General features: G+C 38.9%; 1 long non-coding RNA gene across 2 annotated transcripts; it reads right to left on the bottom strand.

Annotated features, from left to right (window-relative positions):
- Window positions 1-417: 417 nt before the first annotated feature.
- On the bottom strand, window positions 418-19637 carry LOC132599786 (uncharacterized). 2 transcript variants are annotated; one of them, XR_009567015.1, is made up of 3 exons: window positions 19507-19637; window positions 18994-19048; window positions 418-724 (listed from the first exon to the last, which is right to left on the bottom strand). It is a non-coding gene; the product is annotated as an uncharacterized LOC132599786 (long non-coding RNA). The 2 variants fall into 2 exon arrangements; XR_009567014.1 differs by lacking the exon at window positions 418-724 and adding an exon at window positions 11871-12222.
- Between the last annotated feature and the right edge of the window lie 1223 nt (window positions 19638-20860).

Here is a 20860-nt window from a genome sequence, read left to right as displayed (position 1 = left end):
GGGTTTGCTCTCCTCCATATCCATAGACGGCTCCCGTTCGATCCCCTCTTCAACCACTATGGTGCCATTCCGGGCTGCTGTAGTTTTTCCTTTCATCAACTTTGCTGAAAACATAACACACGGTTAGGAAAAAGGAAATTCTTATACTATAGCTCTATCGCACGATCTATGAGGAAGAAAGACGGTCATTATTCCTAAATGCCCCGCAGCCTCCTATTTATAAGTGGTGCGCGCTTCACACCCATAAACAAGGCTCTACTGGACACGGCTCGTAGACACATCCTAGGATGGAACTGCTCTGATACCAATTTTGTCACGACTCGACTAGGGGGCCGTGACGGGTACCCAGAGCTGACTACCGAGCACCACATATTATACTAATCATCATACTCATCTTGAATGCATTTATTACTCTTAACACAACTAACCATAAGGAAACTATTATCACCTCCAAAAGGTATCTACACTCATGTGCATAAGCCCATCGGGCTATCAAAATGATATACAAATATACAATGTAGTCATCATGAGACATCTACTACCCACACGTACGTATCTACGAGCCTCTACTAGAGTACTAGACATAAGGACGGGACAGGACCCCGTCATGCCCAAAATACATATACACAAAGATAATATCTCAAGATGGCACCTCCGGAATAGTGGAATGCTCCTGCAAATCTGCTGAGTAGCTCTTAGAAATATGGGCCACCTCCCTGTCTACCTATGGGCATGAACACAGCGTCCATAAAAGAAAGGACGTCAGTACGATAAATGTAAGGCATGAATAATACTAACATAATAGAAAAATAATGGAACATGAGGTGAGGATATAACATGTACGTCAATTGCCTCTTAAGGTGAATACTAAGTCTACTTAACTTTAAATAGAAACACATGTATGCATATTAAATATATCATCATCATTAGCCCGTGTCCGGGTAACCATCATACGCCGCCCACTAGTGGTGTCATGTCCGTCCATCTAGGCACAATGTAATCGTATGCAGCCCGCCTTCGCGGTGACATGTCCGGCCATCTAGGCACGGTGTAATCGTATGCAGCCCGCCTTCGCAGTGACATGCCTGACCATCTAGGCATAATGTAATCGTATGCAGCCCGCCTTCACGGTGATATGTCCGGCCATCTAGGCACAGTGCAATATCATCACCATTTACTTATCATAAGGCATACATGAGAACTCGGAGACAACTATAACTCTATTGGGGCGACGTAAGGTCGAGAACCCCCGATTCCATTATGGAGTAGTCATGATCATCATGTCTCACCTTTAAGGAACTAGCATTATAAGGTGAGTTAACAACAAGGAATCATATATGGATCATTAATTTCATAAGAATATCATATCATAAGCTTTGGAATCTCTTGACTTAGACTCATCGGCATCGTTGTCATTTTCATAACATATCTCTTAGCTTTATCTCATGAGAAGTTCTTAATAGTCATAGGCTCATAGTTTCTGGAATGTAAGAAAGTCATGGAAAAATAGAGTAAGTCATGTCATAGGAATCATGCCTTAGAAAAATAAGGGACTAGCCTCACATACCTTTTCGCCTTTCTAACTTGCCGACTAACCGCTTCCTTCCAAGTTCGTAATTCTACATTCAAGGGAATTCGTACAAGGATTAGATAATCGGAATCATACTTAAGCTTAAGCTAAAGCTAATGAAAATTGGGCAGCATCTCCTTTTGTTTCTACAACTTCCTCCATATGCTATAACAACTCCAACATCAATAACAACATTCATAATATCATAATCAATAACTTTGTTAAGTTCGACATTATTCAATTCCCACAATTCCTTACCAAAATGATTCATGACCATAGTTATGGCATAACATCGTATTCGTTCTCATATAATACCTCCTTAACATCATTTGTATCATTTACAACAAGATTTCACTCATAATACCTCAAGAATCATGATCCATGTCAAACTACAATTCAAGAATACCACTATTCTTATATTTGTAACCTATTTTCTACTTTCTTTCATAATCCAAGTCTTTCAACCCTTTAGTATTCTAATTAACATGAAATGATCATAAAACTCACCTTTGATTGTGTAAAAATGGGTTTTGGATGGAAATGCTTCACTTGAAGAAAACCCTAGCTCCACTTCCAAAGAAATTCTTGACTTCTAGCAATCCTAACAAGCTTCCTTGCACTTGATTTCCTTGGATTAATGTTGTTGATCTTTGATTTTCCTTGAATTTATGTAAATGAAGTGTGGAGAAGGTTCTAGAGGTGTGGAGAGGGTTTTGGGGAGTATTTAGGGTTTGTTGGTGATGAAAAATGGGAAAAAACGAAATGGGCCAAATATATATGTAACTTCAAACTTTTCCATCGACACCAACTTACGGTGGACATACGGTTCGTATGTCATACTTAAGGTCTGTATGTCTGACTGTATGTTGGCCAAAATTCTGTACAACTCTCTGATGTTGTTTTACGCCTCTCAGACGTGACAGACGGACCGTATGTCACTTTTACGGTCCGTATGTTTGGTCGTATCTCTGCCCAGTCAACAAACTTTCACGAAAAGTACTTTCTTCGATTATCTGAGCCTCAGAACCTTTAGGGTACACGCTTAATAATTGTCAAAAGTCTTTCTTTAACCTGGTAGGGGTATCATAGCCTCTCTGGACTTACATTAGTTTTCTTACGATGTAATCGACGCGGAAATTTTCAAGGTGTAACAACTTGATTGAGATTCTTGGTGATTGGATTGTGATGATTGGATTGGATGGGATATATTCGGACTTGATTTATTTGGGTATAGATGATTTACATAGGCGATGATAGATACTTGGTTGTGATCTTATTGTCTTATACTTGTTAGATTTCTTGTTTATCTGCTTTATTTTTTGAATTGTGTTAACTATGCTTAGTCGGCCGATGATGCCTACCAGTACCGTTGTTTGTACTGACCTGCCCTTGTTGCATTCTTTTATGAATGCAGAGTACCAAGTCGGATCTACTTTTTTGACCCGTGGCTGATCGACTCTTCAGCTTCTTCTTGAGTTTCCAGGATGAGCATGGCGTCTGCTGACCTTAAAGACTTTCCTATCATATGCCTTACTTTTATTTCAGATACATAGACATTTATGTATTAGTATTCCAGACTATACTATTCTCCTTAGATGCTCTTTTATTATTTAGACTAGACCCTGGGGGTATTGATTGTCTTCCGCACTTTTACTACTACTTATATATGGATATATCGTGAGACTTACGTATTTGTTCTATTCCGCTGTTTTAAATTCATTCTTTGCGTATTCATTCATTGTTGGGTTGAGGGTTCGCTTACCTAGGTGGGAAGGTAAGTGCCCGCACGGCCTATGGAAAATGGGTCATGACAATTATTCCTTATAACAAATATCACAACCCATGGAAAACAGAACACCCAATTTAAATATTCCATTCTTAACCATTCCTGACTTAAACCTTACATGCATGAGAAGCCACAATTACTTTACTATGAGAGGATCCAACTCTTAAAATCTCGAAAGTGAGTCATACCTCAATACGAGTCCATAAGACTCGCGAACACCATCAAACAGAAAAGGAAATAATTACGGAAGTACAATGAAATGAATGTAGTCACTCACCAACCATGTACGCACATGCTGAATGGTAATGTTTTCCCCAAATATCCATGACCTGCAGGGGACCAATGGTATCCATGACCACTCATTCCGGAACGAACCTCGGACCACGAGTTCACAATATGGCTACATCGTCACCCCTGTCAAATGTGCCTTACGTAGATGTACGTGTTCCATCTTCAATTATTATCAGTATTATCCATCACAATTTATTATTAGTAATTTCCATCACGAGCTATTATCCATAATGTCATAGTCGAACATAATCAAATCATAAACCACGAAGTGATGCTAGAATCAGTGATGTACCAATCGAATTGCCACATGTCATACTAGAACTTGATATTAGTCATGCATACCCACAACAGAAATTACTATAGATAAGTACGCGCCACCTAACATATCGTAATCCAACCTATACTAAGACCAATTTACAACCGCATCACGCCTTACCCTTCTAGACCTTCCATGGATACACATGCAACACTAATATCCCTCTTAGAACAATTAGCTAAGTTTCTCACTGCTACAAGCCCTTTTTAATGCTAACCATGTCAACCTATCATATGTCCAACCAAACTTCTTCTCCGAAGACCTAATCATGCTTTCTCCTGTCAATTCTACGTCATCGATGCGTTTCACTAATCAAAATCTAACTCAAGTAAACCATAACCTACCTCGATGCCGAGTAGCTACCACGAATGTGCGTGCAACCTTCTCCTACCTCGTTGCTGAATCGAAGCTTTGACCAACAACTCTAGGAATTTTACGAACACGAGGACAAGGGTTACACAACAATCATACATGCAACACGTATTTCTCTTTTACTAACTTTGAGGATCAAGTTTATCTACGGGAAGAATTTCTCTTACGAATTGTAAACAGGAACGATGTTTGGAGGCTTACCTTGGCGAAGTTTTCGGGTGCTCTATCCAAGAAACCTCACAAAAGTCGGCTTAGAATAAGGTTTTGGAGAAAAGTGAGACAAAATCCCGAAATAAGGCATTTATAGGAATCTGGCCCACGCTCTTTCGTTGTAGCGGTGGACTTCCCGCTACAGCCAACCCGCTGCGGCGGTCTCTTGACCACTGCAGCTAAGGGTCTTGACCCTGGGCCCACAATTTTGACTTCTACTAATTTGACCCCAATTTTAATTTTACGCGGAACTTTTTAATAATCCTAGCCCTTTTATAATGCGAAGTTTGACTTTTGTACGGGGTTCAGTGGAGGATTTCAATAACGACCAAACGGGTCGTTACAACAACCTTACCACATAAGTAGATAAATTGAGTATAATTCACAGCTATATATATATTGAATCTGCCCTACCCTTCCCTTTTTTTTTTTTTTTGGAATTCAATAACCTTTCTCGAGTGAAATTTTAGAAAACTAAGCATTTTAGGTATATGAGAAAAACATAGAGTATACACATACTTATCATTTCTCTGAGTTTGTGTCTGCAATACATGAGCAGAATATGTCAATATCGCTTAACAAAAATAGGGTTGTTTCAAGAAATGATTTTAAGCTCAAATGGAGAAACTAAGGATTTAGTTATATGGGATTTGAAGACGGCCTAATTCATTTCTAGATCAGTGCAGTTTAAGATTTCGCCTCAATAACAAACAAGGCAAGTTCTAGTAATTAGCAACACAATAAATGATGACATTGAACTGATTGAAATTAGAAAATTCGGTACTTTACTGCTAAACTTAATACAAGAATGATCGAACAAAGATTTCAAGTGAAGAATTTTTTTCTAGAAAAGATTTTAAAATAGCAAGTGATATTTCAATTCTTTGCTTATTTCTTGTATTTCTGTTTAAACCATGGTCTCGAGGTTTCAGACATAAGGAGTTGTGAAATTCTTTCGCTTCATGGTGCATTAGTCAAGCTTATCAATTTAACAATCTATGAGACAGTTTCTTGATAATTCTAGACCAAAAAAATGAATCCAAAGGAATTGAGTCTTTTTTCTTTTTTTGCCAAAGAGCCTAATCATGCAATTGTATATTAGTAGTAAAAAAAAAAAAAAACCTTGTTCAAAGAACACCAACAGTTAAATGCAAACTTTAGATGGAATAAGAGATGGTTCAAGCCTCACCTGATTATTTTACCGCAAGTAATAGAAGTACATGTCTACTAAATATTTCCATCAAAATGGTGCTTGAGTTGAACAAAAAATATAAGTTCTTGTATCTAGCCACATAAATCCATGACATTGTATGCAAAAGATTGGCACTATCTTAATCACCATTAGAATTGAAAGTAAAAATAAAATAAAAATCCTTTTTCAACTTTCTACACAACATTTCAAAATCAAATAAGCTTTGTCACTATCTTAATCACCATTAGAAACAATTAATGGGGCAAACTCTTCACAAATAGACTAGCGCATGCTTCAGCAGATGAAGAAACCTCACCTTCATAGTTAAAACCAAAAGGAAACCAATCACACTTGCTAAGCATTCATATCCATAATCACAGTAAAGAATGTTTTACTGGCACAAAAAATTATCAGGGACATTATAGAAGGAACAAACTACATAATGTGGTAGTAAAGCTTGACATGGCAAAAGCATATTATAGAGTCTCATGGATTTATTTGACTAAGGTACTAAGACAGTTTGGTTTCTCTGAGGTGGTGATAGACATGGTCTGGAGGCTAGTCTCAAACAATTGGTATTCAATGTTGATTAAAGGGAAATCACATGAAATTTTCCAGTCTTCAAGGGGTTTGAAACAAGGCTATCCACTATCTGTAACACTCTTCATTATAGCAGCAAAGGTTTTGGCTAGAAATTTGAATAGTTTACATTATGATCCTCTTTTTAAGGGGTATGGCATGCCAAAGTGGAGTCCACACCTAAACCACTTATCATATGCAGATGACACAGTTCTCTTTTGTTCAGCTGATCCTGTTTCTTTGAAGAAAATGATGAAGGTACTGAGGAATTATGAGAAGGTTTCAGGCCAGCTAGTTAGTAATGAAAAAAGCTCCTTCTATCTGCATAAGAAAGTTCCAACTAACATAGTTAGTAGAGTAAAGAGGAAAACTAGGATGAGGAAAGGTTTTTTTTCATTTACGTATCTGGGGTGTCCAGTTTTTTATGGAAGAAGGAAGATTGTGTATTATGAGAATCTTATCAAAAAAGTGATGAGTAGGGTGATGTATTGGCAAAACAGATTGCTGTCTTTTGGAGGAAGGTACATTTAATAGCACATGTTCTGCAGACTATGCCTGTATATTTACTATCTGCTATGAATCCATTAAAAGGAGTTATAGATAAACTTCATAAGATTTTTGCTAAGTTCTTCTGGAGTAACACTACTGGGGTAAAAGGAAAGCATTGGGTTGCATGGGAGAAAATGTGTCTGCCAAAAGAGGAGTGGGTCTTGGCTTCAGATCCCTTCATGACATTTCAAAAGCTCTCTTTGCTAAGCTTTGGTGGAACTTCAGAACATCAATATCTCTATGGGGTGCATTCATGGCCAACAAATACTGTAAGAAGTTGCATCCTGTTATTGCTCAAGATAGAGGTACATTACATGCATGGAAGAAGATGGTGAATGTTAGAGAGGATATTGAACAAAACATATGGTGGCAGTTAAAATCAGGTACTTCTAGTTTCTGGTTTGATAACTGGACTAAACAAGGTGCATTGTATTTTGCAGATAATGAACAGGCCAGAGATGAAGAAATAGAAGTTAAGGAGTTTATAGATGGTGGAGAATGGAATCAGTAGAAACTACTAGAAATATTATCTGAAGATACAGTTGATTATATTCAGGAAAACATCAGTCCTACATTGATGGATGTTGATAATGATAAGGCCTGGTGGATATGGGAAAATGATGGTAAATTTACTATGAAAAGTGCATGGGAGGAAATCAGGCAAAAACAGAAGAGTAGTGCAGTATACAAATACATATGGTTGAAGGGCTTGCCAATTAAGATCAGTTTCTTCCTGTGGAGATTGTGGAAAAAAAGGCTAGCCACAGATGACACTGTCAAAAGGATGCATATTCATATTGTATCAAGATGTTGGTGTTGTGATGAGTACAAGCAAGAAACAATGACTCATCTTTTTCTAATATCTCCAATAGCTTTCAAGCTTTGGAAATAGTTTGCTTCTTGTGCAGGTTTGAATACAGAAGAGCAGCTATGGTGGACAGCAGCTGCTTCTCACAAGCTGCAAAGCATTTATCAGGCTATTCCTGCTATTCTATTATGGGAAATATGGAAGAGAAGGAACTCAATCAGAGAAGGAACTCAATCAAGCATGGGAGGAATACTACCTATCGCAGGATGGTTTATCAAGCTCAGCAATCCATTGTCCACCTAATCAGAGTGAAATATCCATGGTTATGGAGGATTCCACCAGACTGGCTAGCAGTAGTTGATTTTCTGAGTCATTATAAACCAAAGCTTTACTTCTGCAAAGTACTATGGAAGATACCTCAGCAGGGATTCAAATGTAACATTGATGGTGCATCACAAGGAATCCAGGTCTGAGTTCATATGTTTTTTGTATTAGAGATGATAGGGGAGCTCTTGTATATGCACAGGCTAAAAACATAGGCATTGCAACAAATATGAAAGCTGAGATACTGGCAGTCCAAGAGGCTATACAATATTGTTATGCACACAGTTTGCAGCATGTCCAAATAGAAACAGATCCATTAGCCTTGAAGAACATATTACAAGATGCATGGAAAATACCTTGGCAGCTAGTAGAAAGAGTGGAGAAGATACAATATATCATGAGGCAGCTGAACATACAGATCATGCATACATTTAGAGAAGGCAACCAACTTGCAAATTTCATGGCAACCACTGCTATTCAAGTTGAACAGATGTTGAAGTATCACAGTTTTCATGAGTTGCCATCTATGTGGAGGAAGATTCTTCACATGGACAAAGCACAAATTCCATCACTAAGGATCAAAACAAGGAAAATTCAGCATGAGTAGAGATTCCAGTAGCTATAGGCTTTATTTTCTTTTGCAAAATGTAAAATCATTTTGGGAGAGTTTTTTCTTAGATGGTTAACAAGTTGTATTTTATTTTCTGCTGTAGACTGCTTTAATATTTAATAAAACATCAGAAGGCCTACCTTCTGATAAATTTAATTTAAAAAAAAAAAAAAAACTATGCATTTTTACATTAACATATGCATCAGTAGATTAGTATATATACGCATCTCTAGACTATTATATGCATCAGTAGACTAGTTAATTCTAACTTATGGACTCTATATGAAGGAGCAGGTACAAATTCATTTGTCCTGCAGGGAAGTTGAAACCTATGTTCTGTAAAGAAAATGGAGGGGTGGTAGGGACGTTAGTTAATTGCAATATAGCTACCACAGTGTTTATCATATTCCCAAAGTTTTGTCAAATGGTGGTAACATAAAACATATGTTCTGTTTGCATTTCTCGTAGTGCAACGAGTTCATCCCTTATCTGCAATTGTTGGTTGTAGATATGGTCAATTCTTTCGTCCAACCTTTCAAAATATGCAGCAAGTTCTCCACGCACAGGTGGTCATCTTCCTGGCCCATTATTTAGTCCAACATATGGGCCGAAAGCGCGCAATGTCAGTATCCCAATGTTGGATGACAGAACAAATCCAACGTCCGGAGTGGGTGGGTTTCCAAATATTTTGATCAACAGGGTGATAGTAAAACCAAAGTACAGAGATTTCACAGAGTTTTTGTTCGACAACGCTTCATGGTGCCCCATATGAATCTGCCAACGTTAATAGGATAGCGATGCATGATCGCATACAACCAACCAGCTCTCCTAGGTCGAATTTCGTTGGTATTTCTATTTGGTTCTAATCTGGAACTCAAGAATAGCATCCATACCTTTGCCACTAAACATAGATTTCTAGTCGGAAACCAATCTCGCTGCCCATGTTGATCAACATGCATTTCAATTCCAAAAGGGCAGAGACCTGGACCAATCTCATCATCCCAAACTGGATTGCGAAGCAAAACTTGCAAGGCATCGTCTTCCAAATCAGGGATTTCATAAATCCTATTGATGACGCTTGGAGCAAAGAAAATGGTATGTCCCTTAACAGTGGAAGTATTAGTTTTTACATCCATATTCGCATAAAACTCTCGGACAAGCATTAGCACTGCCGGCTCGGGATTTTGGGAAAATTTGGTCCAGCAATGTGGTTCAATTTCAGCAAGCACAAGTTGAATTTTTTCACCATTCTCTTCTGTAAGGGCGAGTCCGCGTTCTTCTTTGAGAGGATGTGTCAGTGCTGCTTTCTCCCATTCATCAGCTTCAGGAGAAACAAACCTGTTCCTATCAAACCTGCTGATATTTCTAGGACGTTGTGGTGCCATTTTCAGAACTGAGGGATGAGATAAAAATAATTTTTAGGTTAAATAGAGCTAAGGAGAGGAACTGCTCTTTTAGTATTGTTTTTGACTTCTGAGTTCATTTTTAACTGGGTTAAGAAGCATTATAGGAGCAAAGTGACCTATAGAGACACTATACGCACCGTATATGGCGGTTCCTTGAGACTTTAAAATGGTAAGATTAGTGTGTACACAGGTTTTGATGGCAAATTAGTTTGATGTGTATACATACACCATTTACTATTAATCATTATCTTTCAGCATTTTCTTTCTTTCCATATACAAGTCCTTTTGTATTCCTGCACACTAAGAAACCTTTCACTAAACTTAGCCACAAAGGTAAAAGATATTTTTACTTTAGTCTCGGTAATTTTGATATTATATATGTAGTAAGAGTGTAATATATAGGTATATGTACTATATCAATATATGTATAGGTATATGTATGGAACGTACATATTTTAGTACATATTTTAGGAAAATTAATAGGCAGATTCATCAATTTTTTTATGGTTTAACTCATTTTTATATCTGTAACTTTATATCATGTAAAACTCCTTTACCCCTTTTCTTTCTTTTTTGAACATAACTAATAATAATTGATATAAGGAGTTGTGTGTCACAAAATTGTTTTGCTACAGCAATATGTGTAAGTATAGTATCAAAGACATGTAATTTTATTTGCAAAAGTAGGAACTCTCAGCCCTCCACGTCTAAATGTGCAGAGACATACTAATCAAAAGGTAATTTTTCTCCAATTTACTTTATAAGTTTTCTCAAATTTATATATAGACTTTAGGATTTCTTTTTTATATATATAGGAGAAATAAGTGTGTAAGTAAGATATATAATATATCGACTTGTCTGTAGAACATACCTACACACACCAATATATAGAGAGAGTTTAAATACATGAGTGCTTTTTTTTTATACATAAAACATTATTATATATAATTACTTAAACGGGAATAGTTTATATTACTATTAATAACTGTTTAAAAGATTAACGAGGGAAAAAGAAAATAGTTTTGAGTATAATGTCATCAGCTCGACTTATATATATATATATATATAGTAAAAAGAATTGTTGAAGCTTGTTTGTCGAAGATTCTGGTGACATAAGGCTTCAAACGATGATCGTTTACTTTGAATTTTTCTCCCCCATCTATATGTTGTATTTCAATGGCAACATAGGGGGTTACTTCTGTCAACGTACGTTCCTGTCCAGCGTGACTTAAGTTTACCAGGGAATAATCTCAACCTACTATACTATACAAGAGAACATGGTCTCCATTTTTAAAATCCCTTATGGCAAATGAGGTTATCATGCCATCTTTTTGACTTTCTTTGTACAATTTAGCATTTTCATATGCTTCATGTCTGAACTCCTCCAATTCATCAAGCTACAATGAACAGTTTTTTCTTGCATCTGGCAAATTTAGATTCAACAATTTTGTAGCCCAATATGCTTTATGTTCTAATTCAACAAGCCTTTGACAAGTTTTTCCAAAAACTAATCTATAAGGAGATGTGCCTATTGGAGTTATAAAAGCAGTTCTGCATGCCCATAACCCATAATCTAATTTTAAAGACCAATCTTTATGAGAGGAATCAACAGTTTTTTCCAAAATTCTTTTCAATTCTCTGTTGGATACTTCTACTTGCCTGCTTGTTTGAGCATGATAGGGAGTTCCAGTTTTATGAATTACTCCATATCTCGACAACAAACTCGCAAATTGTCTGTTTACAAAATGACTTCCCTGGTCACTTATGATAACTGGTGGAGTTCCAAACCTGGAATATATATATATTTTCTTAAGAAAAGCACAAACAATATGGGCATCATTTTTTCTAGTAGCCATTTCTTCTACTCACCTTGACACATAGTCAACGACCACTAAAATATATTCGGAATCGTTTGAAGGGGGAAAATGACCCATGAAATCAATACCCCAAACATCAAATATTTCACACACAAGAATAGAGTTAAGAGACATCTCATCCCTTTTTGAAATGTTACCACTTCTTTGGCATTTATCACAAGCGGCAACATAATTTCTTGCATCTCTAAATAGAGTGGGCCAGAAAAAACCAGCTTCAAGTATTTTAGCTGTTGTTCTCCTCCCTCCATAGTGTCCTCCAACAGCTCCATCATGATAATGACTTTGGATGTTGTTCATTTCTATTTCTGGTACACATCGTCTTATCATGCCATCTGCACAAAATTTAAATAAGGATCCTCCCAAAAATAATAACTCATTTCGTTTTTGATCTTTTTTCTTTGTTCGTAAGAATAATCTTTTGGGATCCATCCTCCAACTAAGTAATTGGCGATGTCATGTAACGACCCATCTGGTTGTTATTAGACTTTCCTCCGCTCGTGTACAAAAGCTAAGTTGATTTTTTGTATGATTAGTCTTTGAGGAGAAAACCTCGTTAAATTTTAACTATAGTCGAGTCAGTCAAGTAAAAAAGTGTGGGGCCCGGTGGATGCGCTTCGCCACAGCGATCGATGTACCGCAGTAGCGAGTCCGCCCCAGCGAACAGAGGACCGCTGCAGCAGTAGACGCGAAACCAAACCCATCTTGAAGACCTTATTTCATGATTTAATTCCACTTTTCCACCAAGCCTTCTTCTAAGCCGTCACTTGGAAAAATTCTGGGCAGAGCACACAGAGACTTGAGTAAGGTAACCCTGTCGTTTGTTATCTTTTCTATAAGTTAATTCCTCACCGCTGGGTTTAACATCCGGATGATAAAAAACATGAAGTTCTTAAATTGCTCACGTATTAGAGGGATGAAATAGGAAGCATAAAGTCGGAAACTGGTAGTTCACTAAATCTTATTATAGAGTATTATTCTAGGCAGATAAACAGAACCCAAAAGACAGAAATTTCGATAATTAAAGAGCGGTTGGGACTTGAGTCCTTGAATGATAAATATGTAGGCAGGGGTAGTCAACTATAGAGTCTAGATTACTGTGCATGATTTTGACTCTCGTTATTTGAAATTCATGCTACTCCCAGACTTCTACGTAACACCCGTCATGGGTGAAACCTTCAATAGAACCTGGTCACCAATAGCAAACTCCAAATCCTGGACCTTCCGGTCCGCATACATCTTTTGCCGACTCTGAGCTGCCAAAAGCTTGGCCTGAATAACTCTCAATCTATCACGGGACTCTCTCAATAGATTCGTGCTCCAAGGCCGAGCCTCGAACCCATCAAACTAACCAATCGACGATCTACATCTCCTACCATACAAAGCCTCAAAAGGCGCCATACCAATACTCAAATGATAACTGTTATTGTATGCAAACTCTACCAAGGGTAAGTGTTGATCCCAATGGCCACCAAAATTAATAACACATGCTCTCAACATGTCCTCGAGTACCTGAATGGTCCGCTCGGACTGGCCATCAGTCTGGGGATGAAAGGTTGTACTAAGATCCAATCGGGTGCCCAACTCCTCATGAAACGCCCTCCAGAAACGGGAAGTGAAAATAATACCCCGATCAGATACAACAGAAATAGGGACCCCATGCAATCTCACAATATCCCGAATGTACATCTTGGCTAACTTCTCCGCGGTATAGGAAACCTGAACTGGAACAAAGTGAGCGGACCTAGTCAAATGATCAACTATCACCCAAATAGAATCTAACATGCCAAGGGTCTTCGGAAGACCCGTGATAAAATCTATGGTAATCCTCTCCCACTTCCACTCGGGAATGGACATCCTCTGAAGCACCACACCGAGTCGCTAGTGCTCATACTTTACCTGCTGACAATTCCCACACTTAGCCACAAAATCTTATATCTCTCCTCATCTGATGCCACCAATAGTATTGTCTCAAATCACGGTAAATCTTAGTCACCCCCGGATGAATGGATTAGAGAGACCTATGAGCCTCAGACAAGATCAACTGAATCAAATCACCAACACGAGGAATGCACACGCGCTCTCTAATCCTCAAAATGCACTCAGAATAAACCACGGCCTCCTTGGCCTCACCCCTCAAAACTCTATCTCAAATCTTGCTCAACTGAGCATCCTCAAACTGATGAGTCCTGATCCGATCCAATAAAAATGACCTCGCCACTATACAAGCCAAAATTCTGCCCGGGGCTGAAATATCAAGACGAATGAAACTGTTGGCCAGAGTCTGAACCTCTATGGCCAACGGACGCTTGGAAACAATCAATCGAGCTAAACTTCCCAAACTCACTGCCTTGCAGCTCAAGGCATCAGCCACTACATTGGCTTTCCTGGGATGATACAGAATAGAAATGTCATAGTCCTTCAGGAGCTCCATCCATCGGCGCTGCCTGGAATTAAGATCTCTCTGGGTAAACACATGCTGATGACTACGATGATCGGTGAAAACCTCACAATAAACGCCATACAAACAATGCCTCCAAATCTGCAAAGCGAAGACCGCGACCAACAACTCCAAATCATGAGTAGGGTAATTCTACTCATGAATCTTTCACTGACGGGAAGCATAAGCTATCACTCTACCCTCCTACATCAACACAACACCCAAACCCATATAGGAGGCATCACAATAGACAGCGAAATCCTTATCCTCCATAAGTAATGCTAAGATGGCGGCTGTGGTCAAAAGAAGCTTGAGCTTTTGAAAGCTCTCCTCACAATCATCTGTCCACTAGAAGGGAACATCCTTCTGAGTCAATCTGGTCATGGATGAAGCAATAGCAGCAAAACCCTTTACAAAGCGATGGTAATAACTGACCAAACCCACAAAACTTCGAATCTCAGTAATAGTAGTGGGCCCCGCCGAACCCCTCACAACCTCAATCATCTGTGGATCAACCATAATCCCATCTTTAGACACAACATAGCCCAAGAATGATACAGACTCCAACCAGAACTCACACTTAGAAAACTTAGCAAACAGGCTATGTTTCTTCAACAACCAAGAACATAATGAAGATGGCTCTCATGCTCCTCTCTACTCTTGGAATACACCAAGATGTCATCAATAAACACAATCACAAAGGAATCAAGGAATGGCCTAAAGATGCCATTCATCAAGGTCATAAATGCAGTCGGGGCATTGGTAAGCCCAAAAGACAATACTAGAATCTCATAGTGGCCATATCTCATCCGAAATGTTGTCTTCGGAATATCCTCCGCCCTGATCATCAACTGGTGATAGCCGGAACGTAAATCAATCTTTGAAAACACCAAAGCACCCTGAAGCTGGTCAAATAGATTATCAATACGAGGCATAAGGCACTTGTTCTGAATAGTGACCTTGTTCAACTGGCGGTAATCAATACACATCCTCATGGTCCGATCCTTCTTCTTCACAAATAACAGAGGAGCACCCTAAGGGGAGACACTCGATCTAATGAACCCCTTACTCAATAAATCCTGTAACTGCTCCTTAAGCTCTCTCAACTCTGCAGGTGCCATCCGATATGGCAGAATAGAGATAGGACTAGTGCCCGAATCCAAGTCAATATAGAAATCAATATCGCGATCAGGTGGCATACCTGGCAGATCCGATGGGAATACCTCCGCGAACTCGCTCACAATAAAGATAGACTCAAGGGGTGGAGATGCAACAGTCGTATCACGAACATGAGCCAAATAAGCTAGACACCCTTACTTACTAACTTGTTCGCCTGAAGAAAGAAAATGATCTTCTTCGGAGCTAGACTAGGAGTACCCCACCACTCAAGCCTAGGAATGCCCGTCATGGCTAAGGTGACTGTCTTGGCGTGACAGTCCAAGATTGCATAATAAGGAGAAAGCCAGGAAATCCCCAATATAATATCAAAGTCTACCATATTGAGAATCATCAAATCTACCCAAGTGTCATACTCTATAAAAGTAACCAAACAAGACCGGTAGACTCGATCAACAATGACAGAATCTCCGACCAGAGTAGACACAAAAATAGGTATATCTATGCTATCATAAGGTAAATCCCAACCAACGGCATGAAATTCAGATACATACGAATAGGTGGATCCAAGATCAAATAACACAGACGTTGCTCTATGACGGACATAAATGGTACCTGAAATCACAGCTTATGAGGCCTCTACCTCGGGCCTACCCGAAAATGAGTAATAATGGGCTCTACCACGCCCAGTCTGAGATCGCCCTCTCCCACTCTGAGAACCACCTCTAGAACCATGAGAAGCACTCTGGCCTAACGGAGCACCACTCCTCTGAGAAGTCCCACCTCGACCGGCGGCTGATAGTCCCGCCTGGGTCGGGGACATCTCCTAGCAACATGCCTAACATATCCACAAGAATAACAGGTAATAGGAGTCGAATACTGATACACAGAAACTGAAGACCCGGATGAAGCAGCCCTGTCCACTGGTCTGGAGAACGAACTCTTAGGAGCTCTATGCCTGGGTGGATCACTAGGGGAAGCCTATGATGCTGAATGCACAGGACGGCCGGAATATAACTGATGCGGCCTCGAAACCTGACCGGCGCCTCACGAACTAGAACCACCATAACTACCAGTTTGACGTGGCCTCTTGTCACCACCACCAAAAGCACGGGCCTTAGTGCCCTCAACCATAGAAGCATGCTCAATAATGGACTGGAAGGAATCCCCCATTAGACTCCATCTGAAGACAAAGAATCTGTAGAGAGCGCACTAGTCCCCAATAAAACGCCCGATCCTATCGGCCTCATTAGGGAAGGGAGCAGAATAACGGGCCAGATAAAGGAAACGGGTCACGTAGGACTCCAAGGAAATGCCCCTCTGCTCAAGATGCAAGAACTCCTCCCTACGCGCCTCTCGCAAAGACTTGGGCACATACTTCTCAAGGAAGGCCCGGTAGAGCTAAGTCCAAGTCAAAGGAGGGGAACCTTCAGGTGTGCACGCCACGAAATACCTCTACCACATCTTCGCATTGCCGCGAAACTGGTAGGACACATAGTCAATGCAGTGGGTCTCCACTATCCCTATACGGTGCATCAACTTATTTATATCAAGAATAAACTCATAAGCATCCTCAGGCGGAGTACCAGCAAACCTCGGCGGCTCTAATCTCCTAAATATCCTAACAAGGTCCTGATCAGATGCAGTTATAACAGTGCCCTCCATGGGCCTAATATCATCACCAGGAGCGGGTATCGCATCAATGCGAGGAGCCATAGCTGCGGCGGGATGTGCTACCCGCGTATGTCCCTACTCAGGGGTCTGTACCCCTACTCTGTTCTGTGAACCCCCACCGGGAGTAGTGACACCGGCTGCCGCTTGCTGGGCATCAAGATGAAGTTATACTCTGGCCATAGTGTCATGCATGGCCTAATCCAAAGTAACCTCAGGCTGTGTTCATGCTGGGGCCACACCATCCTCTGCAGTCGCAGCTCAATCTGGCTGATACTCGAGCTCGGGCTCGGGAGACCTCTCTCGCCGCTGTCTTACAGCAGGAGCCCTACCCCTGGCTGGGGCAGCCCCGTGGCCTCTCACTCTACCACGCCCTCTGGCTGTCGCTCGCGCTAGGGTGCCAGCCGTAGCTGCGGGCTCTGGCCTACCATGCTTATTTGTGAACGCTTTTAATGATATGTTTGTCTAACTATTGTCGGCCTATGATGCTTACTAGTACTAGTTTTGTACTGATACTACTCTTGCTACATCCCTTTTTGAGGTGTAGATTTTTTCAGGAAATTAATCATTGGAGTTCTTCAGAAGAAGCATGGTGCCTATCTTGAAGGCTTCCATCCTTTTCATTCCGAGATGGAGGTTGGGTCATAGATTTATTGTTGTATTCTGGTTCAACATTAGTCGCTCTTGTACTAGTCTAGACCAGGTCATGGGGAAAACTGAGTCAGTGAATTTATTAATTTCGTTGTAAATACTTTTGCCATTTTGATTAATATATTGATTTGACTTCCGCTGTTGATTATAATATATCTTGAAGGATAATGAATCTCATTCTTTACTTGCAATTATTTTGTTTTGGTTGAGGGTTTGCCTACCGAGGTGGGAATGGTAGGTGTCCGCTCGATCCTAAATTGGATCGCGGCAGAAAATGACAATAAGCTAAGCTGGAATGCAATTAGGGCTATAACCTAACATGATAAAGGCTAACTCTGTGCATGTGAAATGCTATTAAAGTACCATTCATACAACCCAATAGGTAATGCAAGACAAAAGCTAGCTTAAGATACTTTGTATACTAACATGGATATATTCTCTAACATCTAAACAGGCAGGGGTAATCAATTAAAAGTCATGTGATAAATTAACCAACAGGCATACGCATCTAATCAAACTAAACAAGGTTTGTTAGGAGGACGAACCAGTTAAAGGAACTCAACAGGAAAAGCACATTTCACCATTTCAAAATCTGACCATACAAAATGCAAACCAAGACAGAACCATACTCCTTTTCCTCATCTATCATATTTTGACTATTTCAAGCGCATACCATTTAAGCATAAATTCTCTAACATTACTCATGTGATCCTAAAACATACCCAAGTATCCAAACATAATCACACTAACCAGATTTCAACTTACACAAGTCATGCTAGTCAAAACACATCATAATCTCTATTGAGCAAGTACCAAATAGTATATTTATCATATTGAAAACTAGATATGAATCTACTACTGCCCATATGAGTATCAACAGTCAACTACACATGCTAGATGAATGACAACTCACTAAACATGAACCAAACAATAACATCCTAAGATACTAGCACAATATATGACAGCATCTAAACATGAACCTAACAGACAAAAATATGCTTAAGTCAACTTAAACACGCTTTGAAAAAACAATATGCTTAAGTAAACAACAAGGAAGAAACTATGAAACTTGAACTAAATAACCACATTGCTAACCCTAACATAAGCTAATCATATACAACTATCCTAATTATTAACTAATCTAAAACTAACATATTAACACGCAAACCACACATATAACATATCGAGAAAAGAAAATGCTGAAAATAACTAAAGGAAGGCAAAATACCTCTTTTTGGCGCAGCCTTGATCGAGAATGGAATTCAAGTTTCGAATGCTCCTCCCTTAAACTCAGCCACAAAAGAAATAACAAATTTTAGACTTAAAATTCCAATTAAGTAAATGTTTCAGATTAGAGCTAAAACCTAGTTAAATTGGAACTTGCTTTGCTCTATTTCGAAATATTTTGTGTGAAATTTCTGAAATTAGAGACTTATGTGTGTCGATATCACTGAGTGTGTGAAATGTGAAATATGGAGTTTTTTATACAGAACCCCAAATCTAAAACCCTTGCCCTAATTTTCCATGTGGGATAATCGAATTGGGGGGGAAATTCGCTTGATTTCCCCCTCAACAAGTATCATCCAATCAAAATTGAGTATTCAAATTCGTATAAAACAAAACCAATTAAGAAATCGGTCCTTTTGACGGTAGAATTTGTAGAAAAAGCAAATGAAATGTAAAGATATACCTTGTTTGGTTGAGATTGGGTGGAGAAAGAAGGCTAGCATTAAATGCTTACCTCAATCAACTATGCCAAGCCTGAAAAAGGCAACGTACACCTGCGTTTTTACCATTCTCAGCAAAATGATGCAAGACAGAGAGAGAGGTTCGACCTGCGGCGCAGCTTAGGGTTTCTAGAAACCCATTTCTACAAATGAGACCCTTTGAGGTATGTTTGGTGGCTTATTAGCCGAGATGGGCTAGGTCTGTTCCTATTTGGACTGGGCCTGGCCGAATTTTAAAAAGGAACAGGAGGGGCCTAAATAAACATATATATATATATATATATATATATATACACACACATGCGCGCGCGCGCGCGCACGCACGATATACATGTATATACATGTATATTCGTGTATACATGTGTATATACGGAGGGGCAGGTATGCCAATTTTAATAAATAGCCCAAATTAAAGATGCTCATTAATTAAATATTTTAATTACGACTAAATTAAAAACTAATTAACCATGGTCATTTGCATACGATGACTACTAATTGTAATTATAACCTTTTTGTCCTTAACATGCAAGCTACTATTTCAATTATAACTACAATCAGTACATAACAATCAATTTGGCTATTTCAATTATTGTCGCAATTAATACATAACTAATTGTAGTTAAATCTTAAAAATAAATGCAATTCAATCAAGTAAATTGTAAAATTGAGATGCAAATTGACTATTTTATTTAATTAACCAATTTTCTTGAATTAACGGAGTGAAATATCTGTCAATTGACCTTTAGCAAATTAAGCAATTAACTGAATAATTGTTTTGAGTTATTTTCTGATTAATCTTGACAAATACTTTAATATTAATAGTAAAATATGTAGATTATTTTTAAATGAGTTAAAATATATACTTGCACTCATTTTGCCAAATGAAATGGCAAAATATTGTTGAAATAATTTTGTAAAATCATTTTGCTTTATAAAATATGTATTTCACTCCTTTTGAGATCTAAGAACTCTGGGAAATGAAATAAAAGTATCGCAGGTCAAAAATTAGGTGTCAACAGTAGAATTACCCCTCCTACTACTGTTAAAGGCATTAGAAATTTCGTAGGACATGCAGGTTTTTACAGAAGGTTTATAAAAGATTTGTCAAAAATTTCAAAAACTCTGACTAACCTATTAATGAAAGATGTGAAGTTTAAATTTTCAGATGATTGCAGGAACGCATTTGAGATTCTCACGGAACAATTGACTAACGCTTCAATTGTTGTTACTCCTAATGGGAGTCAGCCATTTGAAATAATGTGTGACGCGAGTGATACAACAGTTGGAGCTATATTGGGACAAAAGAAAGACAAGACTTTCATGCCGATCTACTATGCCAGTAGAACGCTCAATAAAGCTTAAAGGAAT

This window comes from Lycium barbarum, chromosome 6 (genome assembly GCF_019175385.1).
Source record: "Lycium barbarum isolate Lr01 chromosome 6, ASM1917538v2, whole genome shotgun sequence".
Taxonomy (NCBI): domain Eukaryota; kingdom Viridiplantae; phylum Streptophyta; class Magnoliopsida; order Solanales; family Solanaceae; genus Lycium; species Lycium barbarum.
Note: the sequence above shows the minus strand (reverse complement) of the source record. Positions and strands in the feature narration are given on the sequence as shown.